Source organism: Phasianus colchicus, chromosome 1 (assembly GCF_987193195.1).
Source record: "Phasianus colchicus chromosome 1, bPhaCol1.hap1.1, whole genome shotgun sequence".
In the NCBI taxonomy this organism is placed as follows: domain Eukaryota; kingdom Metazoa; phylum Chordata; class Aves; order Galliformes; family Phasianidae; genus Phasianus; species Phasianus colchicus.
This window is the reverse complement of record NC_143436.1, coordinates 152,987,422-153,012,446: the sequence shown is the minus strand read 5'-3', so window position 1 is coordinate 153,012,446 and position 25,025 is coordinate 152,987,422. Positions and strand designations below refer to the sequence as shown.

The 25,025-nt window shown below is 38.4% G+C and overlaps 1 long non-coding RNA gene across 2 annotated transcripts in view; it reads right to left on the bottom strand.

Annotated features, from left to right (window-relative positions):
* LOC149920155 (uncharacterized) overlaps positions 1 to 19,494 on the bottom strand; it is a 34,768-nt gene extending 15,274 nt beyond the window's left edge. Inside the window, exons 1-2 of one of the 2 annotated variants that reach the window (XR_016467922.1) lie at positions 19,435 to 19,492; positions 17,395 to 17,631 (exon numbers count right to left, since the gene is read on the bottom strand). This is a non-coding gene — a long non-coding RNA (uncharacterized LOC149920155). Of the gene's footprint in view, positions 1 to 17,394; positions 17,632 to 19,434 lie in introns of both variants that reach the window. The other variant, XR_016467931.1, reaches the window with a different exon arrangement.
* Between the last annotated feature and the right edge of the window lie 5,531 nt (positions 19,495 to 25,025).

Sequence of the window (25,025 nt, the reverse complement as noted above, 5' to 3'; positions counted from 1 at the left end):
AAAGGAAAAAGTTACTTTGTGTCATAGTACTGAGGTAAAACCTGAAATGTATCTGAGTTGTTGAACATTATTTTACTCCAGAAGATCTTAAAACAACGGCAAAAGAAGAAACTGAATGCAGATGTGCTACAACAGAGAAAGGGAAGAAATTTATGCAGAAAGAGGCTGATTGTCTCTCTAAACCAAGATGAATGCATCAGACACTGGATTCAAATCAGAGTTTTCTCAATAAAAGCTCTTAATAAAGACCTTCTTCCAGTCCAGAAGAAACAAAGAATTTCACGTATGCTCTTCTTGGCAATTCCCTCTGGTCAGCTCTGTTTCCCTTGTTTGATAATCTAGCCAGAGAGAACCTCACTGTCAGGAATCCAGAAGTTCCAAAGTATTGTACAAAAGTTCAGAGAGTCAATGTGAAAATCAAATATCTTTGAATACATAAAATATATGATTTTATGACACTAGAAAGAGGTTATGTCTATATAAATAAAGCTGCTCATTGCAATATCTGTGATTTAGTTTTGACCTTGAACAGCAATTCAGTATTATCAAAACATAGTCAAAGTTAGTGCTAGTGTAAATATTGGCAAACTCTGGTTGAAGATAATGTGTTTAAAAATATAAGAACCATTGGCTGTTTTGATATGTAAGTAAAGGCACACGACACTTGGCCTTAAAATCCCTTACAGATTTAGGCCATAGTAGCTACCATTTGCATAAGTGCATATATAATATACAATAACTAGTTTAAAATAATTTAATATTATCACTATGAAATACATAGAGGCAAAGAGTATTCTTATGATTAAGAAACTTAATTTAGCAAAACTGGATTCAACTCCGATCTCTGCTGTAAACTGTTTACATTCCCCTGATTGAGATATGTAACGCCAAATTTTCAAAGCTAATTGAGTAGATGGATATAAAAGGGATTTCTGTAAGTACCTGATGTATTTTTCTGGTTCTCAGTTTTGAACTATAAAATTATTTACTTTTTTAGACAGAGTGCTGTCTAAAATCTGAATCTTAACTACCTTATCCTCCACTATGTTCTCAGTTTAATTGTCTGTAAGCATATATAATATGCTTAGATGCACAGAGGTATGAAAATAAATGTATTAAGAATTTCATTATGCTCGGTATACAATATTGGAAGCTCTAGAAGCTACTTTATTTTATGCATAACTCACATTGGGCTACATACAGAAATTATTGTTTCAGTTTGCATGATCCTGCCCCTCACTTCTGTGTTGCTGAGATGTCAGCTGGAGTACTGTGTTCAGATATGGAGTCCTCAGTACAGGAGAGACAGATAGACCTGATGAGAGGAGGGCCTCAAAAATGGTCCAAGGGATGGAATACCTCCTCTACAAGGACAGGCTGAAGGACCTGGGGCCATTCAGCCTGCAGAAGAGAAGGTTCTGGGGAGGGCTGATAGCAGGGTAAGGAGGGGTCATAAGAAAGAAGGGGACAGACACTGTAGCAGGGTGTGTTGTGATTGAACAAGGGGAAATGGTTACAAGATAAAAGATAGGAGATTTAGATTGAATATAAGGAAGAATTTGTTTACAATAAGGGTGATGAGGCAGTGGTACATACAGAGAGGTGTAGATGCCCTGTCCTTAGAGACAGGTCATTTTGGATGTAACTCCAAGCAACACGATGTAGCTGTGGATATCTTTCTTCATTGCAAGGGATTTGCAAGGACTGGATTACCTTTAAAAGTCCCTTCTAACTAAAACAGCTTTGTTATACTATGAAAATATTGTGAATATAAGAAAGACTTTAGTTCATTTGAAAATATGATGATAGAATTCTACCATAAGTCTTTCTCTTTAGCTTATGTCTGGTGTGGAATTCCAGATGTACTTCGAATCTCTCTGCAGAAAAATCACAAAATATTGTTTAATATAATTATCTGTTAATTAAATAAATATTACTCAGGACAAATTAGGATCTTTATGTTTCTTTTTTTTCTTTTCCTTTCTTTTTCTTTTTTCTTTTTTCCTTTTCTTATTCTATTTCCTTTTCTATTTTTTTTTTCCTTCCCTCAATACTTGAAGATCCTGTGATGAAGATAATAACACCAATAATTTCTCTCTCCCACACAATTCTTTTCTCACAAAGGTAAGAAGTTGGACCCTTGGGCTGCAGAGATGCTTTTTGAATAGAGGATGACAGAAAGAAGATAAAGGTTATAATAAAAGCATAGCCTTAGAGAGTGATTCTCACTCTTGGAGGGGGAAGGGGGGGAAGTTTCAAATTTTATCAAAGCCTAAAATCTTAAGCTACCTTTGATCTATTTGAATGACTTGGAAACTAATTACTACTTCTTTCACAAGCTGATAAATTACATCAAAAGATATTGAGGACCTGATACTAAATGTGTGTTACATAAATATCCTTAAATATTTCAATAACATGTGCTTCAAAGATGTAGATTTGCACAGTTCATATCACTTTTTGTTATACAGAAGAAAAAAAAAAATAGCACAGTGAAGCTAGAAAGAAACAAATAATCAAGTGAAAAAAAAAGTATGCATTTCTCTATAAAATCTAGAACTGAGACAATATTTAATGACAATTGGAGGCTTTTTGAAATTATAAACAGTTTAACAAGTCTGGCATACTTGTTAATGCAAGGACTGCTCCAAAAGTTATAAACCCTATCTTATTATGTTGGCCTAAGACCTCAGAGGCAGAGGCTGGTGGTGTGATAGTAGAGGTTGAACCTTCCCACCAATATTTCTTTACATTTTGTTGCTGTGTGACAGATGGTAACAGAGGGGCTGATAAGAAAATATCTAATGTGGAAATACATATAAGACAATGGTGTAAAAATAAATTTTTCAATGTGAAAAAATAAAAAATAATAATAAAAAAAAGGCAGCTATTGGCATTTACTGATGTTTTCTGAACATTTATGGAGACCAAAAAGTGGATGTGAGCATGGTGAGGTGGTGGGTGGTACATTTCAACAGCAATGACAACAATAAGAAAGACAAGTTATGTTCTAGATGGCAATGTACAAATGTCACACCATGAAATGAAGGTTATCTTGAACAGCTCATCTGTGCAGATCAGCAGATTAGAATCAGGGAACTGTGTAGGAAGTTGTGTATCAGCTTCAATGAGTTGGAAGTCATGGTGGTAATACTGAAGCATCATGAAATTTGTTCCATGTTGGCCCCAGGAATGCTCACATAGGAACAGAAAGAACACTGTATGTGAGTTTGTCAGGACCTACTGTACAAATAGGAGGCTGGAGGTGAGAGCTTTTTGGATTACAACATTAGTGGGATAAGACGTGGCGTCAGCACTGTGAGGTCGAGTAAAAATGCCAGTTTTTGGAGTGGCAACATGTGAATTCCCCATTGAAGAATCTCAAGATATGGCCCTCAGTGGGTAAAATTATATGAACTGTGTTTTGGGGTAGGAAAGGGGTGATCTTTCTGGATTTCCTAGAACCATGACAACTGACATCAGTTACATCATGTCACTGACTAAGCTGAAGGCTCAAAGTTTCAGAATCGGGCCACAAAAGATGATGTTTTTTTTCTCTTTAAACAAAAAACTGCCAGGTCCCATACCAGTTTGAAGACTGTGAAGCACACTGACAATCTTAGTGGGACTGTCTTACCACTCCCATTGTATATTCTGATTTGGGCACCTTCTGACTTCCATCTCTTTGAGCTGATGAAAAATTAAATGTGGCCAGTATTTTCCTAACAACAACACCATCATAGCAGCTGTATTATAGTGGGTCACCTCCACCTCTGCAGATTTTTGTGAGCACTGTATACAGGCTCTTGTTCATCACTGGCAAAAATGTACAGCTAATGGTGGTGAGTGCGTTTAAAGTTAGTGTTTTGTATCTGAAAATTTGCACTATCAAACAGTGTTATTGATATTTTTATATCTGTCGTATATTCCAGGAAATAAATAGTAGACATTACTTCGAGAGTGACTTCTCTGTAATCTTTTTTTCTTTTTCCCCCTCATTAATATTTTAATAGTTTCATTTAAACAGTTAAAACATACATTTTGTAATTTTGTATAATAACAAGATTGCGTAGAAGGGAATAAGAATTTCCTGAACCAATCTCATAAATACTGTTAATACAGATACCTGTTTCTTTTGAGGCAACTCGCTCTGTCACACACATGTGTCTAGCACAATCTGAACTTTATCAGGGTCCTTTTGTGATATGTTTAGCCGCCAGAATGAAGTTGGTTACCTTACAGGTATATACAATATCATAGCCACCATAAAAGAAGTTTTATATTCCCTACATTATGAGTGAATAATAATGCATACTTAGGTATACATAATTAAATTGGGCTCAGAGTATCTATGCTTCCACTGTAAGTATGTTAGGACTTTGTTGATTTTTATAATTTTTGTGAGTATATCCATATCTGCATGTATATATCAAAGAAAGATAATCTCCAGAGACTTATCAGTATCTAGTTCTGTTTCATCTTAAATGATATTATGCACATAAGAGTTACAAGTCAATTGTCAATTGGCTGCCTAAACTTTATAGACCCTATATAGATGGGAAAAAAACAAAACAAAACAAAAACACATTTCTTGAATAATTTTAGACATTTGTTCAGACTAAATTACTCTGTAAACATTTTCTGGAAATTCAGAAGTTGGAGATTCCACCATAAGCTATCTAGAAAACACTCAACAGATCTCTGTTACTGTCACAGTTTAAACAAAGTAGTAATCTTATGCTAAAATGTTTTTTTTCTGTATTTCTTCTTATTGTCTCGTCTCATGACTGGGAACCAATAAAAAGAATCTGTCTCTATCTTCTTTAGCTTCCAGCCCTCAGTTCATCTTCTTGCTCCTTGTATAAATTCATGTAATGCCTCTGAGTATTCTATTTTAAAGGTTGAACAGCCACAGATTTCTCAATCTGTTTCAGTGTGACAGATCCTCCAGAAACTTAATTTTTTTTATGGACTTTTGCAGGACTCACTCAACTAAGTATATGCCTCTTTGCACTGAATTTTGGACACAGAAATTTATCTGTGACATCATCAGGGATGGATAGAGAAGAAGGATCACCTCCCTTGACCTTCTCACAAATGTCCTTTTAATGCAGCCCAGGATACTGTTAAACACCTTTACTGCAATTGTTCATTGCTATTTCATGGTCAATATATTATCTACCAGGACTCTTAGCTCTGTTTCAGTTGAACTCCTTTATAGATAGATGCTTCCCTACCCCTGGTGGAAGACCTGTTACTTCAATTCCTTGAAATTTATCAGACTTCTGTTGTCTCATTGCTCCAGCCTCTTGAAAAACTGTTATTTCCAAATAATTCCAAAAATTGTACACTGTTCTACCTAATGGCAGTGGAGAAATCCCTCTTGTAAAATTTTGCTTTGAAAACTGAATAAAATAATTGTAATAATTAGTGTTTTTCCTGTTGTACTGTAGGAAAAAAAAAAAAAAAAAGAAAGCATTCGCTCAACTTTTTTTTTTTTTTAATTATAATCTGCAAGATTAATGAATGATATAAAAAATGATAATGCTCCATGGAAATCACTGGAAATGTAATAGACAATGCAAATTAATTTCTTTGATTCAAAAGTATGTAAATCAGCATACAATTTATTTCAAACAATTTACCTCACTTGCATAGTGTTTTCGTTTATTAACACAAATTTCCTGTCTTTGGCAGTGCTACTGACTGATGACTCAACAAATCAGTTCATCCAGCAGCTTTACGAGTTTATCTATCTAGGTAGTTGTTCTATGATTTTTAGTGGAAAGACACTTCATGTTGTATATGGAGACAATTTAATTCTTTATCATACATATTTGAAGCTCATCTTTTAGAGCACATAACCATGAATTCTAATTTATCCAAATTATCATACACTAAACTATATTCCCATCTCATACAATTTCCTATGATTTTGAGATGTGCACTGAAATATGAGGACACAAACAAACAAACAAACAACCTGTGGTTTAAAGTTAATAAACATGCTGAGTGATGAAAGGTTCAAAAAATCTTTATCTTACTGTAGATAGGATGATGAGAGGAGAACAAAATGTCTTGATTACTTAAATATGTTAAACAGGATGCTCTTAACGTAAGTATTTGACATGAAAATATAAGGTTTGAAATTAATGTTTAGTTTAGTTAGTGGAAATGTTTCTGTCCCTTTTAACAAAGACTCAGTAGCTATAACTATCAAAATGAATATTACTTTAGAATAAGTTCTTATTGCATATTGTTGAAACTAAAATGCTAGAGATTTTTAACAGATAATCTTTGTTTAAATATTAGTAAAGAAAGAAAGAACATATCAGAACTATTTTTTGCCTTCTGTCAAAAACAATTTATATGCAATTCAAAAAAAAACAAAACAAAACATTATCATTGAATATCATTTAGTCAATTAGTTCCTATTATGCCATCTGTTTCATGGCAACAGAATATAACAGAATATTGGGGAGAAATTTCAACATCTGCTATCATACTGCCAACTGCCAACATCCACTTCTGACACTGTGGGCCAACATAAGGAAGAATTGTTTGCAGAGCAGGCCTTTGAGAATTGCTCTGGATTTTGAGCAGTGAGGAACAGAAAAAGCAGGAAATATGAGGATGAGACAATAATAAAAATAAATTTGGATTCCAGAACTGAGGGCAGCTGAAAATTAAAAGGTTAAAATGTTTAATTTTTGTAATGATTATACATAGCAGGAATACTTGATCTAAATTTTTAATTGTCCATCCATAGTGCTTTTCTCTTTGGCTATGATGTCCTTTCAGTAATTAGTATAACAGTTCAACAGCCAGTTTAATGGGAAAAATACCTGCTTAGGAATAGATGATTGTTTGCTAGTGTCTAGGCTAGTTTTGAATTTCTCCAAAGACGACTCCACAGCATCTCTGAGTAGCCTGTTGCTCTGTAGCTCTCAGAGCAAAGAGCTTTTCCTTACGTTCATATGAAACCTCATATGTTCCTGTTTGTGTGCATTGCCCCTTGTTCTGTTGCTGGACACCACTGAAAAGAGCCTGTCTACATCCCCTTGACTATTTCTCATTAGACATTTGTAAACATTAGTAAGATACTCAATTTCAAGCTCACACTTGAGCAGGGGAGGTGCATGAGAATGAAGGACTGCTAGCAATGGAGTGTTATGAACTTTGCTGAATTGCAGAGCTAACAGTACCGCCTTTAGCTCTAATTGTTGGGTAGATGCGTCTGGACAGATCTCAGCCCGTTTGCACCACTGCTTCCCATTGTGCCACACCACAGCATATTTCCCAGTTTTCCCTGAAGTGTCAGTGAAAAGGGTCCAACCCAGTAGCAGCTGATCACTGACTGGAACCTGTGGTATAACTGTTACCAGCTAACACAGCATCCCCAACAAAGTAGTTTGCACTGCTCTTACCTCCCTGAGAAAACGCTCCAAACTCGCCTGTACCGCAGGACTATTCTGAAGATATTGCGCCCAAATGTCCCCTGCAATCTCAATGGACATGGACTCGGGCTCCTCCCCCATGAGAGCAGTAACCTTTTGCTGGACCCAAGAAATGGCTTGACTAATAAGAGCACCCCATTGAGGCAAAGCAACTTTGGGCACTGCCACATCGTCCTATAAGATCAGTTGCTGTATTCCCCTTAGATGTAAGACTATTATGGCTCCCTCCCAGTGCAGACCAATGTGACTGTGCAGTCTCTCCCCTAGAACCTAGATAGAGGGCCGTGGGTTCATGCAAGACAACAGACAAGAGATAACACATTTTTGTTGCAATAATAATTCTTATGGAGCTGCTAGATCCGTGTCACCTTTGAGACCGTCGGTTAGGATTTTTATATCTGCCGGTGCCAGTGGCACAAACTGTCAGAGCCATTGTGTAGCCCCTATTAGAACCTGTAGTTCATTCACGGTTGTCACGGCCATATCCGCCAAGATGACCTTCTGCGGCCCAATCAGGTGCTTCTCTACCAGGGTACCTAAATACTTAATAGGAAATACTCTCTGGGTCTTGTCCTCCACCACTTTGAGGCCTTTTGCTAATAACCCCTCCCAAAGGTCCTTTTCTATGTTAGACATCAGATTTTCCCCAGCTACCAGAATGTCATCCATATAGTGATACACCATGAGCTGTGGATACTTCTCTCGAAAGGGTCTCAGGGCCAAGGCGACATGCATCTGACAAATGGTGGGGAGTTTTTCATACCTGTGGTAGGACAGTCCATTGGTACTGCCTTGACTGTTCTGCATTGTTAACAGCTAAAACCATCATAGTGAACCAATGTGAATCATCTGGATGTAGAGGAATGCTAAAGAAGCAATCCTTCAGGTCAACTAGCAGACATTGCAGGGATCAGGTACCATGGATGGTAAAAGCAGTCCTGGCTGTAAAGGCCCCATATCCTGTAAAACTGCATTGACTCCTCATAAATCGTGCAGCAGTCACCATTGACCTGACTTTCTTTTAATGACAAAAATAGGGCAATTCCACGGGCTGGTGGATGGTATCAAATGTCCCATAGCAACCTTCCAATCAACCAATTTGTTAACAGCTTTCAACTTTTCTTGAGTGAGGGGCCACTGAGAAATCCATACTGGGTCATCACTTTTCCAGGTCATTTTCCAGCAGGTTACTTTCCCAGCAGCCCCAACTAAAAACCCGGACCACCATCTAACTTGCCTTCAATGGAAATGCGTGCACCAACAGCAGCAAGTGTGTCGCACCCAAGCAGCGGAATCGCAATGTCCATGACATATAGACAAGTTGGGCTCAACTCCTTTCAGCTGCTATTGTCATCTGGATAACTAAGAATAACGGGATATATACTACGCTGTCCCACCAAGATCCCGCCAACCCCTCTAACCATGGCTGTAGACGCCGTCACAGGCCACTGCATTGACCACCTCCCTATGGGCATGGCAGTCACATCCACCCCCAAATTCAATAGCGCATCACAGTACCACTTATGGGGCATCGGTGTCAACAATCCTGTGATGCAAACCTGAATTTGAATGAGGGGTCTATTTTTATCCAGCTCAAGAGAGAGGGCCATAAGCAGAAGTCCTGCCTGCAGTGTTGGTAAACAGCCAGTTGCCCTAGCCAGGATCTGGCTGCCATTTGTGGACTGGGGAGGTACTTCCACACCCAAATCTCCTGCCACTGCCCCAATTACAACGGTTCTAGGTGCTACTGGCTGTTCTAGTGTTTCACAGCTCCATGCCTGGGACAATGGGGGACCTTCTTTGACCCTTAATCATGCTCCTGATCTGGCCCTGGCCCTGGTGCTCCCCATGAGAGCTGGGCCACTCCATTTTTCTCCTTTGGGACGATTGCACTGCACTGCTGGGAGCAACATCCTGCCCTCACCCCAGCCGATTTGTTTCCCTGATACCTATTTGGACAGATGCAAGCTACATGAGGACTGCCACAGACCCAACATGTTACTGTTCTATGTGTAGCCCGTGTTTGAGTTGGAAACTCCTTACGGATGTGATCTGTCTTCTCGCACCCAGAGCACTGCGCCCTACCTAAAACTACCTGCTGTAAAGCCACCACAAGAGGTGCCTGTTCCACATGCCTACCGTGCTGAACTCCCCATTCTATTAATTCTGCTGCTGTAGCTGCCGCTGGCAGACTGTCTAACACGTTTATACTCTGGCATCGCTCCTGAGCACAAGCAGTCACGCAAGACAGCGTCTCGAGCCACTGTGGGCAGGTTACTACTACTCTCTGCAGCCTGGAGGCAATCGGCAAAGGGACCAAAACCCTCACCAGGCTTCTGTTGTACCAAGGTATAACTGGGTTCCTTCATTAACATATTACCCATGCGGTCAAAGGCATCTCTCCCTATCCCAGCCGCAATCATCAGTGCAGACATTGGCAGCTCTAACTGCTGCTGCGGTGATATCCAGTGGCCCTGCCCAATTTTTTGATCCAATTCCAACACATGGCCCGGGTGCTCCACGTCCATCTGTGCTTGTATAATAATCGCCTGTGCATGAGCCCTCACTTGCTGCTCCTACACTGTACATTGTGCCGATGTTAAGATGGCCCTGGCCGTCTGCTGCCAGTCAAACATTAGCGGTCCTGACGTCGTGATGGTATCTAACATCAGCTGCACCCCTGATTCTGATATCCCTTCTGACTGAATAGCTGATCTCATTGCAACAGAATTTTATAATCTACAGGATTCCATTGATGGGTCCCATCTGGACCCACCAGAAGCGGAAACACCAACGAGGGTGAGGGTGCATCTGGTCCAATGGTCCGCAGCTCACAGCCTGTCAATACACAGTCCTTAGCCTCGATAAGCCACCCCCTTCCAGTTTCCTGCAGGGCATCATTTAAAGCAGCGCCCTTGGTGGTCGACGCCACCCTGCTTGCCTCCCACACCACGAGCCGAGCAACCCCACTCATTTCTTTTACCATTTTCTACATCTTGCACAACAGCCACTGTGCTGCTGTCCGTGAGGCTGCCGCCTCTTCTACTCTCAATTCCTGCTCCGCCTGCCCAGCCTCTTCTCCAATCACTGGCTCTGGTTACTCCAGCCTCTCCCTTTTTTGCTCCAACTGCAGGCCAGCTGCTTCCATTCCCACGGCACTCCCTCCAGCATATGGGGGAGGGGCTGTAGGCACCACCCCTGATACAGCGGTGGGCATAGCCACTGTCTCGGGGACATACGAGAATGCTGGTGTAGTCCTGGGGACACCCCAACTAGACACTGCAGGACGCCAGACAGGTGCTGCCAAGGCACAGCACCCTCCGCCTTTGGAGTAATTCCCCCACCCTCACTGCTCCTTCCAAGTGTGTCAGCCCCCAACTCCTCTTTTTCCTCCCCAGCCTCTGATTCCGCCCTGCTTCCCTGCTCAACCTCCGCAGCATCCTCCTCACCCCCCATCGCAGGCTCCTTCCCTGACTCCTCACCTTCCTCCTCAAGTCAGCCTAACACCAATTCCCCAGCCAGCCCCAACACTGCGCCTCCAACGCCAGCTCCAAGCTCCCTAAGGTGGCATTATCCACTGCACCCTTTGTTCCTGCTTTCACTTCTTCCCACAACTTCTCTGCTGCCTTTTCTAAATTCCCACAGGAGAAGCACTCTGTGGGAGTGCTCCCGCAACCACAACGCTGCATCCATTGGAGCAACATCATCAGGGCTTTCGACAATAGTTAAACCCCTGCCTGCTTCCCCAGCGTCTTCAGCATACTCATCACCTGCTGCATAGAAACCATATTGTGAGCTGCTATCCCCTACCCGTGCGTGCACGCCTGATCACGTCAGGGTCACCAGTTGTCACCAACCTCCATGCAACTCTGCCTGGTCAGCAACACTGCACCAGTGCCCCACCATCTGCACCCCACCCAGCACAGGGACACGAGAGACACACACATAGGGTACTGTAGCTCAAGTGCCAATCTATTGCAGCGCAACAGCTGCTTATATACCATGACTTGTGACCACCCCGGGTAATCGTGACCCATTAAGCACTACCCAGAACCACCCCCTGTATCTCCCACCCATCATAGCCCGAGTACTGCCCACACTGAGTACCGCCCACAACTAGAATAGTCTCAATATTTTAATATCCTAGAGATTAAATCCTTTGTAAATACAAATCCTATTTCATGTATTCATGCTTATATCAAGTATTGCTTTCCTACTATATTGTTATGTTAAATCATTATCTCTGTATTCTTACTATAAGATGTACATAATATAGATCTAAACTAACAGGCTCTAAATTATTCTGCATAAATCATTCTGTAGATCCCTTCTAGAAAAGATAGTGAGGGATAGCTTCTTGAAATGAGGAAATAGCTGCCTCAAAATATAACTAAATATCCTTAAAATGGAATTAATTTGTTCTCTGCTTGAGTAGGGTTGTTGCAAGAAGTCCTTCAGAGGTCAATTCCAACCTCAACTATTCTGTGATTTTGTGATTCTCTAATTGGAATAGCATACTAATGTAGCTAATTAATAATGTAGTTTTCTAGAATGACTATTTTTTGTTCGGATGTGATGTTGTGCTATTGCTATAAGTAATGTAACTCTGCTACTCATGTAGAGATTTAAAGAAATGTCTGCTTCTGTGGCAAGATAAATGTTTTTTGCAGTGTACTGATCCTATGGCACCTCATGTTAGAAATGTTACACTTAAAAAAAACTTTTATTTTCACATGAAATTGCCTTTCTGAAGAACTCTTGTTTCATAACTCTTTTTTGGGAGCATTGTGAATGATGATTAACTACGGATACTATGGTTTCCACTCTAACCACTGTGCATAAGTTGCCTGTATAAAAAGCCCTCACGTTAATTCCTGTGATTCTGTCTAGGGGGGAAACACAAACAAACAAGCAAAAACCTGAAGTTTAATTTTATTTTATATATATATAAAATCAACTGTCTGATCTGAGGACAGAATTTTGTCCTGAAAATAAAGTATTTCTTGTTTCCAATGTAACTTCCTTCCATTTAAGGAGAAAATCAATGGAAACCTGCAGGTATGTGTGAAGATCACACACATACACACACAAAAAGCTGCATTTATTAAAATAAATAATATTTATATGGAAAACAACAACAACAACAACAACAAAAAAACTATTATTCGCTCTGTAGGGGTAGAAGATCCAGACTTCTGAATCTCTATCATAAAGAAAATATCATTTTTCCATATTTTTACACTTAGTATCTGTAAAAAATATTGTACAGATTACATGCCAAAAAAATCTGACATAAATCCCACTGAGACCGATATCTCAATAAAGAAAGCACAGGGATGGATGAAGAGAAGCAATATGTTATGAGAAAATAAGGAGGTAAAGAGACTTCTATAAACAATAACTAGACCCTCTATCTAATTTAATAAACAAACTTTCTCTGAATTTGATTAGAAAATTAGAAATTCTAATAAAACTACTTTTTTTTTTTTCACAATTTAAATATATATATTCCAGGAATATCTTTCTCGGATTAGTAGAATTAATTATACCAGGCATTTTATTATTTATCATTATGCCTGGAAAGCAGACAATAGACACATACCTATATTTGAATTTGCAGATGTAAACTAGCATGAAATGTGTATACAGAATTATGGAAAAGTTGTGACCTGTTTGCAATGTAAGAGCAGCCTTTAAATTCACAGGTTAATGATCTGGTGTAAATTGTCATGTGTAAAATATTTTAAATAAAAATCTCATAAAGATATGTATTTAAATTAAGGCCATAGTTACTAAAGGAAATAAATACACTTATGAAAGGATTTAAGTCCTTGTAAAGCTCCATCAGATCACTATTACTGTCCTCAAAGCATATTAAAAATTCCTCTACTCAACAACTATACAGTTGGGATCTCTTATTGGAGCTGCATGTCAGTAGCCAAATGTTACATCTCATCCCTATTGAAGTGTTGTGCTTTGCATCAGTGCCTAGCAACAGTCTTTGCCTTAAGGTAAATTGCTCTTGTTTCATGGAAATGTCTTTTGCCTGTTACCAGCACCTATCATGACTGAATGATGTTCTGAAAATCCTAAATAAGAAGTACTGATTGTAATGTTTATGGGAGCTACTGCCCAAAATAAACTACTTAAACACTGGAAAATTGAATATAGAGGTGCTGACCCAGTGAAGATTACAACACTTAGGCCAATATTTCTGAATACATTTCGAGCTCTGAAGTTCCATAAGCAAAATAATAAAAATAAAATTTTAATACAAATTATAGAAGAATGTGGGAATTAGGAATATTCATTTATACATGATAAAGAGTTTGACCATCTCCTCAACTGTAAAGAAAGATACTAGAAGAATGAATGAAAGTGATAGTGATTCCTCAACATAGCCTAAAAAAATGAATATTGATTGGTGATATGGTAATCTGTTATGAACACAATTTCATATTAAACACTAGTGAGAAAGAGAAATACATAGTGTGACGGGTAGTATGAGTTCAAACAGAATAGATAGAAGTTAACTCTGCATGTCTTTGAACTGTGAAAAGAAACTGTGAGGACATTTAAAATCATGATTTAATATTTGTAATGCTGTTGAAACGTTTTTTTTGTTGTTGTTGTTTATTTTCCAGAGTATACCTGTGATTTAGGCCAGTGAAACCATTCAAGGGCCTAAAAGATTTTTGTTGTCTGTGTTTGTCCACAGAGAGAAATCCAGAGTGCTGGTAGTTCACTAACTGCTGAAGCACATAAAATTGGCTTCAGGTAGAAAAAGAAAAAAAGTGTCATATGGATTACATTTGTCATTATAATAGTTTTGAGGAACCTGTAGGGTAGCTGGTGTTTTTTACCTGTCTGAGATCACAAGATCATCAGTTCTACTACCAGAAATAAATTTCTCTAAGGTCAGATTGTCTCACAGTTAACTGATTAATAATAACTTAATTTCTTGCCTGCATTATTTTTAATTAATTTTATTCCTCTTGTTTTCCTGTGATAGCTATTTATAGGTTTCTAATCTTATAAAAATTTAAAGCAGTTTGTATTCACAAGCTTTAGAAAAAAAGAGGATAAACAACTGTGCTGGGATGCATTCAAGGTCAGGTTCTTTGGGGCACTGGACAAGCTGATGTAGTGAGTAGCAACTCTACTCATAGCGCAGGGGAGTGGAACTAGATGATTTTTAAGGTCTCTTTCCATCCAGTCCCTTGTATGATAATACAATGCTTTCGATGCACAGGATGTATGGTATATAGATGGTCCTGGGTTATTACAGTGAACAAAACTAATTGATCATAAAATGTCCTTAGGTTAAAATACTCTTTAAAACATCCAAGAATTGTCTGAGAATATTTGTGGCTGGCTCAGGAAAAAGCTGTAATTTAAAATCGTAACAAAATGTATGATTTAATTTCAGTATCTCCAAGAATGTTTCTTCCCTCTCTTTAGCATATTAATACAACCCTAAGCATATTGTTCTACTATTTGGTTTACCACACTCGATGATTGCAAAGGTTTTGCCAGAGGGCAATCATTCAGAATTTCAGTCTTTATTGAAAAGAGTGTAATAAGGAATATTAAAATTAGAATGTATCTATCTAATGCAGCTGGAAAGGAGATGTTCAAAGAAACACTAGTTTTCAAAGAGTTTGAAACAATGGATTAAAATTAGTATAAATTAGTCTGTTAATTTTAAAAGATCAATTTTATGTATGTAGCTATACAGTGCATATAGACACTGTATCTACAGAGTTAAAAAAAAGTAAATGAACTTGTATACAACATGTGATGCAGATTTTTTTAAATGTATTTAAACTCAGGAAATTAACTGAAGGTTAGATTATCTTTCAAAATCTGTTTTTAACTAAAATTATAAGTGTATCTAAAAAGACAGTATTTAATTCCATCCAGCCATTATATGAGTTGCAATGTTAAAGAACTCAATTTACATTATACTGACTGATTTTATTTTTTCTTTTCTAGAGTAGTTCTAGTTCACTACTTTACGGGACTATAACTGTGATCAAGCTACTCCAGTATGAGAAATCTAATATAGCAAATAATCATGTATTAAAGATTTAACCCAAATAAACATCAGAAATTAATAACAAAGGGAACAGAAGATAAGGAGATGGATATTTCCACATCTGGGTTTTTATTTTTCCATTGTAAGTCATAAAGCTTACACTTACAGTTTATTATCAGTAGTGGTTGTTTACTGGCTTGTAGTTATTTTCCTCCCTAGTTTATTTTCAGAAGAATGTTCTTCTTCAAGTTAGTTTTGTTGTCAGTTTTGTACACCCAAGGGGATAGGTCAGATAACTCAGAATATTTGGAATTTGGAGCTTGTCTTTTACAATATTTTGACTTATTAATATCCACATGTTCAAATGCTTAAAAAAACCCACACCTTTTCATTGATGGTGAACAAGAAAATTCATAAAAATAAATAGAAAACCTCAATATATTTATCCATAATTTTGCTGAGTTACTTTTCCCTACAATGTCTTTGCTATTTTTTGCATATGTCTTTGAAAGAAAATTAGACACTGGTCAAGTTCTCAGAACGCACTTGATTTCATACCGGCAGATCATGTGATTTAAGCCTATGAAAATTGTTATGAACATTCTTGACAAGCAGAAAATTCATTTTCAAAGCAAACTTACTGGCTTGATCAACTTGACAGAAATACCCCCAGATGACCTTCACTTTGGTCTCAGGTGTTCTATTTTGTGGTAACATTTTTTTTTATCATTATAATTTATCTGATCGGGATTTCTTCACAGCAGCCTGTACAATGTTGTATTTTCTGTGATCAAAGGTGTTTATCAACATAAGGATGTTTTATATATTGTCATAACAGTGCTTGTATGATGACAAGGCTTCCTGCGTATTGCCCTGACCCCCATCAAGGAGAGTTTTGGATTTTTTCTTCTTTCTTACTAAGTAGCCAATTCCCAAGGACTGGCTGGATTAGGTCACAGTTGGAAGATGAACAATGGTTGCTTTTACACCTCTTACTTGGACTTTTATCTATTTATTGTTATTTACCCTTCACCTGTTAAACTGTCTCTCTTGACCTATGAGTTTCCTCTACTTAGCCTTCCATATCCTTGAGGTCCCTTCCAACCTGAGTAATTCTATAATTCTATGATTCTCTCCACCATCCCACTGAAAGAGAGTAAATGAGCAACAGAGTGAGGGTTAACACACTAGATGGTATGAATTTACCACATTTGCAAGTGGCTAACCAATGGAATTTCCTAGTGACTGCTCAAGAAAATTACAAGTGCCTGCTCTGAGATCATTTTACAAGTCAAAAAAAAAAAAAGCCCTATAAATCCTAAAGTGAATTAGAACACTGTCAGTGATCAGAACTGTGAAGTACTGCAAGTGCTACTTATTTGTCTTTCTGTATGTCTGCTTATGTCAGAAATAAAGTGAGATAAGGAAACCATAGATATCTCAGAATATTTTAGATGAGAGAGAATTTTCTATTTGCATTGGAAGTGTTTTAACAGTTTTGATTTACCTGCATGCTAGCTAAAAATCTGTTACTCTCTGAAAATAGAATCATAGAATCATACAATCCTTAAAATTGGAATAGACCATTAAGGATCACCTAGTCCAACTCTCTTGCAATAAATAGGGACATCAACAGTGTCAATGGTTTACAGGCTGGTTCGGCCCAGTTCCGTGACTAGCAGGGCTGAGGGATCCACAGATCCGCACCTCCGGAAAAAGGGAACAGGGGACCCCAAAATAATTAGAAACAGCAGCAACAATCTGAGGAGAAACAAACTAATTTACTAAATATAGTAACGGAATGCAAGATAACACACTATAATACAATATAATTAAATTCGAAGCTAATAAATCAAGTATAATGAGAGAGAGAACGTCCGAAAGGTGGATAGGCCTCACCATAACGCTGGGGTGAGATGTGCAGTCTAGTTGAGCAACAGGGAGAAAAAAGGAAAGAGCCGATGAAGAGCAGGCAAAAGAAGAGCGCATCAGGTGACCCTGCCAGGAGTTATATCTCGAGATTCTCTGCGGTCTCAAAGTCCCCTGGGGAATGTAGTAGTTCTTCTCTTTCAGGCAGGTACCCAGAGCTTGAGCATTAACAGTTAAACTCCCCACATGATGTTATGATGTGGAATACTGAAAACCAAAAATCACAAACAAATTGGAATAGATAGGTTTGTATACTAAAATTAAAGTCAATGTCATATTAAAGTGCCTGGATGCTTAGTGCAACTTTTACATGTTTAAGAGCTTTTCATCCCATTTGTCTTCTTTGAATGCAAAGTTGTTATATTTTGTCTAAATTCCTTTCAGTAGGCATAGATCTTCCCAAAGGTTTCCTACATGTTTTATAATCCATGGTATTTTTAATGGAACATTTTATTTTACTTCTAGTTTCATTTAAAGATGCCTAAGCTCTGAAATAACCACCAATATTTACTACCCAGCAATTCAGGTGGTCTTCTTGACTATGTCAAGATCCTTTGGGGGAGCAATGATATTTTTTTTTTTACCCATTTTCCAGATACCTGCTAGCAATTGTACATAACATATAATTTGTGTTTAAAATTGAAAGCAAGGTAAAGCAGCAATACAGATATTGCAAAACCATTTGGCTTAAGAGACTTTTTAAAGTGAGAGAAATATGTTTTCAGAATGTCTACATATTTTGCAGGAGATTTTGCCTGTAAGGTTAGAGAAATTCATGCTAGTTTGACTTGTGTTCAAAAAAACAAACAAACAAACAGCAAGATTACTGTGTTTTTTCTCTCCTTGAAGATATACAAAAGCCTCCTGGACATAGAATTACAGAATCATTTGAGTTAGAAGTGGCCTGTACAGCTCATCTAGTCTCCCCAATTCCCCTGCAATGAACAGGGACACCTACAGCTAGATCAGATTGCTCAGAGCTCCATCCAGCCTGATCTTAAACATCTCCAGGGACAGGGCATCTACCACATCTGTCACCCTGTTCCAGATCTTCACCACCTTTATTGTAAAAAAATTTTTTCTTTATATCCAATCTAAACTTTTGTTTTTTAGTTTGAAACCATTTCCCCCTGTCCTATCACTACAGACCCTGCTAAAGAGCCTGTCCCCCCTTTTTTTTTTTAAAGCCTTCTTTTTAGATACTGAGCAGCTGCTATCAAGTCTCCCTGGAGTCTCCTCTTCTCCAGGCTGCATAGCCCCAGGACTCTTGGCCTGTCCTCATAGGGAAGCATTTCATCCCTTGGAACATTTCTGCAGCCTTTCTTGAAGAACATGACAATGATTATTCAAGCATTTTGCTAAAATAATTGTTAAAGTTGTGAGATATTTTCAATACAATACTCTTATCTTACACAGATCCAGTTTTTTTTTTTTATTTTAAATAACATTATGATCCTATTTTATTTAATAAAAGAGCTTATTAACATTTACAAAAGAACTATCTGATGCCTATTTTCTTCAGCAGTTTCCACAGCATAAAACTTGATCATTATATCTGACTTGTAATTAATGCTGTCATTTCATTAACTCTGATCATGCTGTTAATCCCAACAAATTTTAAAAATTTTATGATCTGAAAACTGCTCAAAACTGAAACAGCAAGAAATCATTTTACCTAGATTTATCATTTTATGCAAAAGATAACACAGTGTTTAATATTACTGTGTTATCATGCAGTGCTTCCAACATAACACTGGAAGATTAGGAAGCATTGACCTGCCTGAGAACTCAAAATAAATATTGAGTAGGAACAGAACAGCAAAGCTAAGGGCAATCATGCAAGTCTCTTTCTTTTTCCTTTTTTTCTTTTCCTTTTTGTTTTCCTTTTTTCTTTTCTCCTTTTCCTTTTTGTATAATCAAAAACAAATAGTAAGATGTTATAATTATGAAATAAACAAGAGAGTTAGGCAAAGCAGATTATAACACAAAGAGAATAGATAGGACACTTACCCATACCCTGGGCTCACTCAGGAAACTCCAGCAGAGTGGATCTCCAGAAGAGATTCTCCCCCACTGCTAGTCAGCTCTTAAATGGGTCTAGAAGAAGTGGAGCCAGGCTCCACCCCTTCCAGCAGCAGAGGTTAATTGCCTTCACCTGCGCTCCCATGACTGACTCATTGCTCACCTTAGGTGATCAATCAGTGGTTCAGGCTGTGACTCAGCAGTTCCCGTACACTTTTTCATTTCTAAACCTTGCTATATGTTCTCTAATGCTCTGTGGAATTTGTTTCTGTGTAGGAAACCCCTTGTTCCTCACGTTCCTATGTTCTGCTCAGGGTTCACGCCATCCCCGCTGTGACCCGACCATCTCACCATGTGCACACCAATGTGATGTTAGGCAAAATAGCCTTTATTGCAAGCGAAACAGCGATCTATCTACTTTACATGCTTATCTACGTTCCTATGTCCACGTGCGTTTAATTGCGTCTAGTGCGTCTACGCCCCCAAGCATGTGTCACGTCTCTTATCACAGAGCAGGGGAGGTCCTATTGCGTCACAGCCCGCCTCCTCGTAAACACCTAAGACAACAGAAATTTTCCTAGATTGATCTAGTTAACTCCGTGACACAATCAAAAATTCTTCCTCACTTGCTTGTTCTTTGCAGGGAGTGTGTGTGAGAGTGCTTCCTAGATGTTCCAAGCTTTCAGGTTTGCTTGGATTTGGAAACTCTCTCTCTCTCCTATTTTATTTGATTTATTAGTCTCAATTTCAATTAGATTGTATTATATTGTGTTATCTTGCATTCTGATATCATAGTTAGTAAAATAATTTTTCCTCCATATTCCGTCGTTGCTGTTTTGTTTTGTTTTGTTTTGTTTTGTTTTTCCCTCTTGAGCCCAGCTCCCATTTCCCTATCCCTTTTCCCTTTTCCTACCCATTTTTTGTGGGCCAGAGGGCCCACGGGCCTATTGCCCCCCTGTCACGGGCATAGATTGATCTAGTTGACTCCGTGACAATACCTCAGAGGACTTTGCATTCAGAGGGGAAGATAAAGGTCCTGGCAAGCCACGGGACTCACTCACTTTCTCATTGGCTTGTGTGCTCCTGTTTTGCCTTCAGTTTAAAGTAAGGCCTTTTGTTTCAGACACTTTCTCTCTCATTTTAATTGATATATTGTCCTCAATTTCAATTATATATTGTATTATATTGTATAATATATTATCTCCTTTAGATAATGAAAGGCCACTATCAGGTCACATCAGAATCTTCTTTTCTTCAGGCTGAACAGCTGCAGCTTTCAGTCTACTCTCATAAGGGAGGTTTTCCATCCCTGGGGTAATTTTTGTTGCCCTCCTCTGAATGCACTCTAATAGATCCATGTTTCTCCTGTACTGGAAACTCTATGTCTGGACACAGTTTTCCAGGTGTGGTCTCACCTGCACAGAGTAGAGGGGCAGGATCATAGAACCAAGCAGAATCATAGAATCACCAAGGTTGGAAAAGATCTCCAAGATCATCTAGTTCACTGTCCACCTATCACCAATATTTCTCCTCCAAACCTTTGTTTCTTAGTACCACATCTACACATTTCTTGAACATCTTCTTGGACGATGACTTAACTATCTCCCTGGGCAGCCCGTTCTAGTGCCTGACCACTCTTTTGGAGAAGAGATTTTTCTAATATCCTGCTGGAACTTTCCCCGACAACTTGAGGTCATTCCCTCTAGTCCTATAAGTACTTATGTGAGAGAAGAGGCCAACACCCACCTTACTACAGTCTCCTTTCAGGAAGTTGTAGAGAGCAATAAGGTCTCCCCTGAGCCTCCTTTTCTCCAGACTAAACGATCTCAGTTCTCTCTCCCGCTTTTATTAAGACCTGTGCTCCGGATCCCTCACTAGCTTTGCTGTCCTTCTCTGGACACTCTCCAGTGTTTCAATATTTTTCTTGTAGTGAGGGGACAAAAACTAAACCTCCCTCCATCTGCTGGCCTTGCTTCTTTTGATGCAGCCAAGAATACATTTGGCTTTTTGAGCAGTGAGCTCCTGTCCAGCTTGCCAGCCACCAGTACCTCAAGTACTTCTCTGCTGTATATTTCATCTTAAAGCTTGTAGTGTTAACAGAGGTTGCCAGGGCCTAGGTGAAAGACTTTGCACTTGGATTTTTTTAATTTCATGAAGTTTCTCCTTGGTCCATTCCTCAAGCCTTTTGTAGATATCTCTGAATGGATCCTGTTCCTTAGGCACATTGACCACACCATCCAGGTGTCATCCATAATCAGTCTCACATCACCTCCCTCTCGTAATGTATGCCTTAGCATCACTTCCAGGAGGACGTGTTCCATGATCTCCAAGGGTGGCTTGATGACTATGTCAACCAGTTCCCTCAGAAATTTGGAATGCATCTCATTGGGATCCATAGAATTATGAGTGTTAAGGTTCTTCAAGTGTTTTCAAACCTGGTATTCACGTGCTGTGGGATCGACATTTATAATCTCAGTCCCCACCTTCTGACTTATTTGCTCAAGAGATTTCAGAAGAGCACAACTTGGGTTTGTGACCAACTAGTACAGTATTACATCCTCCCTGGTGGGACTGTCTACTAGTTGGTTCAAGGAGCTATTGTCAATGCATTCCAGGAACTTCCTGGATTGCTTACAGATTGCTATGCTAGTTTTCCAGTAGAAGTCCCCCAACAGGATCATTATTCCTCCTGTAGCTAGAGGAAAAAGGCTTCTTCAGCAAGCTTTGCTTGATCTGACAGCCTGTAGTAGACCAACAATAGGGCACATTTTTTGTCTCATTTTTTAACTCTCATGCATAACCTTTCAGCTAGCTTGTAACCATTCACACTCTATTCTTTTCTTGATATAGTGGCCAATGCTTCCTCCCCTTCTAAGTATCTTGTCATCATCAATAAACACATTCTGGTTATAGAAATCGTCACACCATGTTTCAGTTATGGCAACTACGTCATGGTTTTCTGGTAGCACTATAACTTCCAGCTCCTCTTTATTTTATTTTATTTTATTTTATTTTATTTTATTTTATTTTATTTCATTTCATTTCATTTCATTTCATTTCATTTTATTGTTCCAAGCTGCACACATTAGTGTAGGGGTATTTCAGCTGGGCAGCTGATCTTGTCACCTTCCTGGAAGATAACTCCTTAATTCCTTTTAAGTATTTCACTCGAGTTTCCCTGTAGTTTTCTCCTAGTGCCTCAGTAGTCCCTTACTGCCTTTAAGATTTTAAGCGTGCACCAGTATTATCAGTACATCTCAGAGCACTGTTTATCATTGCTGACATTAACCTAGGATTTGTTATGGTTTTGCCAGTTTATATATAGCATATTCTCTTGTGAAACTCTTTGTGAATTTGTTCCATTATTTGTATTCAGTATTGACACCATCTTTTCAGTTCAGGAACCTTACTATGGAAACTATTAACAAGGGCAGTTCTTATTACGGATGAGTTAAAACAGTTTTTGAGAATTTTGAATAGTCTTGAGATGCTCAAATCAACACGAGCCTTTTTGCTATTTCTCTTGCATGTGTTTCCATGTTCTTCTTAGAATAAACAGCTGTTTAAAAATACTACCCATAGATTCACCCTGAAGCAGGATGATTATGGGTGACAGGGGATAAAGGAGGACATAGGCAAATATCTATCACAATTGTCACCTCTTAAAATTTTTGAGTTTTCCACTGGAATTCACTCCTGGACAAGTGTGGAATCCTGAAAAAAAAAAAAAAAAAAAAAAAAGAGATTATAAAATCATGAGAACAGGAGGAGGAAGACGCAAAAGCTATTTTTATTTTGCTTGCTTACAGATTATTTTGCAGGCTTTGCAGAAGAAACAGAATAATAAAACAGAAGAATAATGTTTTTCCCAATGTAAATCTATACCTTTAAACTCCTTCTTTAGTAGGAAAAAAGTGTACACACAATTTTTGAGAACTTGTGCTTTGAAGATATAATATATTATTTACCTAGACAAATCAGAGGAGCCTGGAGCCTCTGCTGTGAAAATGTGATCCTCAAGGCTTCACACCATATAAAACGTGCAATTTATCACCAAGGACTAACTGAATAAACATAATGAAATTTTATGTGGTTGCTTTAATTCAAATCAGAACAATTTTAATATTTTGAAATTCTTTAGTTAGACTTCATTAATTTATAGAACTGAAGAAATTCCATAGTATTAAAAATATGGGGATGTAACAAAATACAAAGCATGATGTTGTATAACATAGTACAACTGTTCCTTTTGCTGTAAAACAAATCAGAAAGATATGAACAACTATGGGAAAATATGACCTATTAGGCAAAATGTAAGTCTGACGCAAAATTATCCCACAAGTTCTTTTTTTTTTTTTTTTACAACAACAACAACAACAAAAGTAAATAATAATGATCTAGAGGTAAATATTAATCATTTGGAGGTAGCTCATATGCTAGAGTGTTGGAAGGTAAGGAGGTCCATAATACCTGATTGTCACTTAAATACCACTTCTTCCAAGATCCAGATCAGTGCATTCCTAAGAGAAAGATACTGGGGAAAGGTGTCAAGAGGACTGTGTGAATGAGCAAGAAGCTCATGGATAAACTGAAAGGAAAGAAGGAAGTACCTGAAATGTGGGAAAAGAGCCTGTCCAGCTGGGAAGAATATAGGAATTTTGTCAGGACTTGCAGGGATGTAATGAGGAAAGCTAAGGAATTAAACCTTGCAAAGAAGGTAAAGGTTTTTGTTTGTTTGTTTGTTTGTTTGTTTGTTTGTTTTTCTTTTTTTTTGTTTGTTTTAAGTATGCCAGCTGTAAAAGACAAGGGAAAATGCTGGTTCCCTACTAAATGAAGAGGATGCCTTGTTAACAGGGGACACTGAGAAGGCACAGATTCTGAATGCCTTCTTTGCTTCAGTCTTTCATGCTAAAACTAGCCCTCAGGAATCCCAGACCCTGGAGGTAAGAGAGAGAGTCTGGTATAAGGAAGACTTTTCATTGATTGAGGTGGATCTGATCAGAAAGCATGTAGCCAAAATCAACACACACAAATCCATGGGCCCTGATGAAACACACCCATGTGTACTGAGAGAACTGGCAGAAGTAATAGTTGAACCGCCCTCTATCACTTTTGAAAGGTATAAATGGGAGGGGTGCCTGTAAACTGGAAAATAGCTGATGTCTTCAAAAAGGGCAAGAAGGAGGATTTGGGAAACTACAGGCCAGTCAGCCTCACCTCCATCCCTGGAAGGGTGATATAACAACATGTTCTGGATGCCATCTCTAAGCAACTGAAAGAGAAGAAGGTTGTCAGGACCAGTCAGTACAGATTTACCAAAGGGATATCATGCTTGACCAATCCGATAGCTTGCTATATTGCCATCACTAGCTGGGTAAATGAGGGGAGAGCAGTGGATGCTGAGTACCTTGGTTTCAGCAAGGCATTTGACACCATCTCCCACAAAATCCTTGTTATGAAAGTTAGAAAATGTGGGACAGATGAGTGGATGGTGAGGTGGATTGAGAAGTGACTAACTGTCAGAGCTCAGAGGGCTGTCATCAGCAGTGCAGAGTCTGATTGAAGGCCTGTAATTAGCA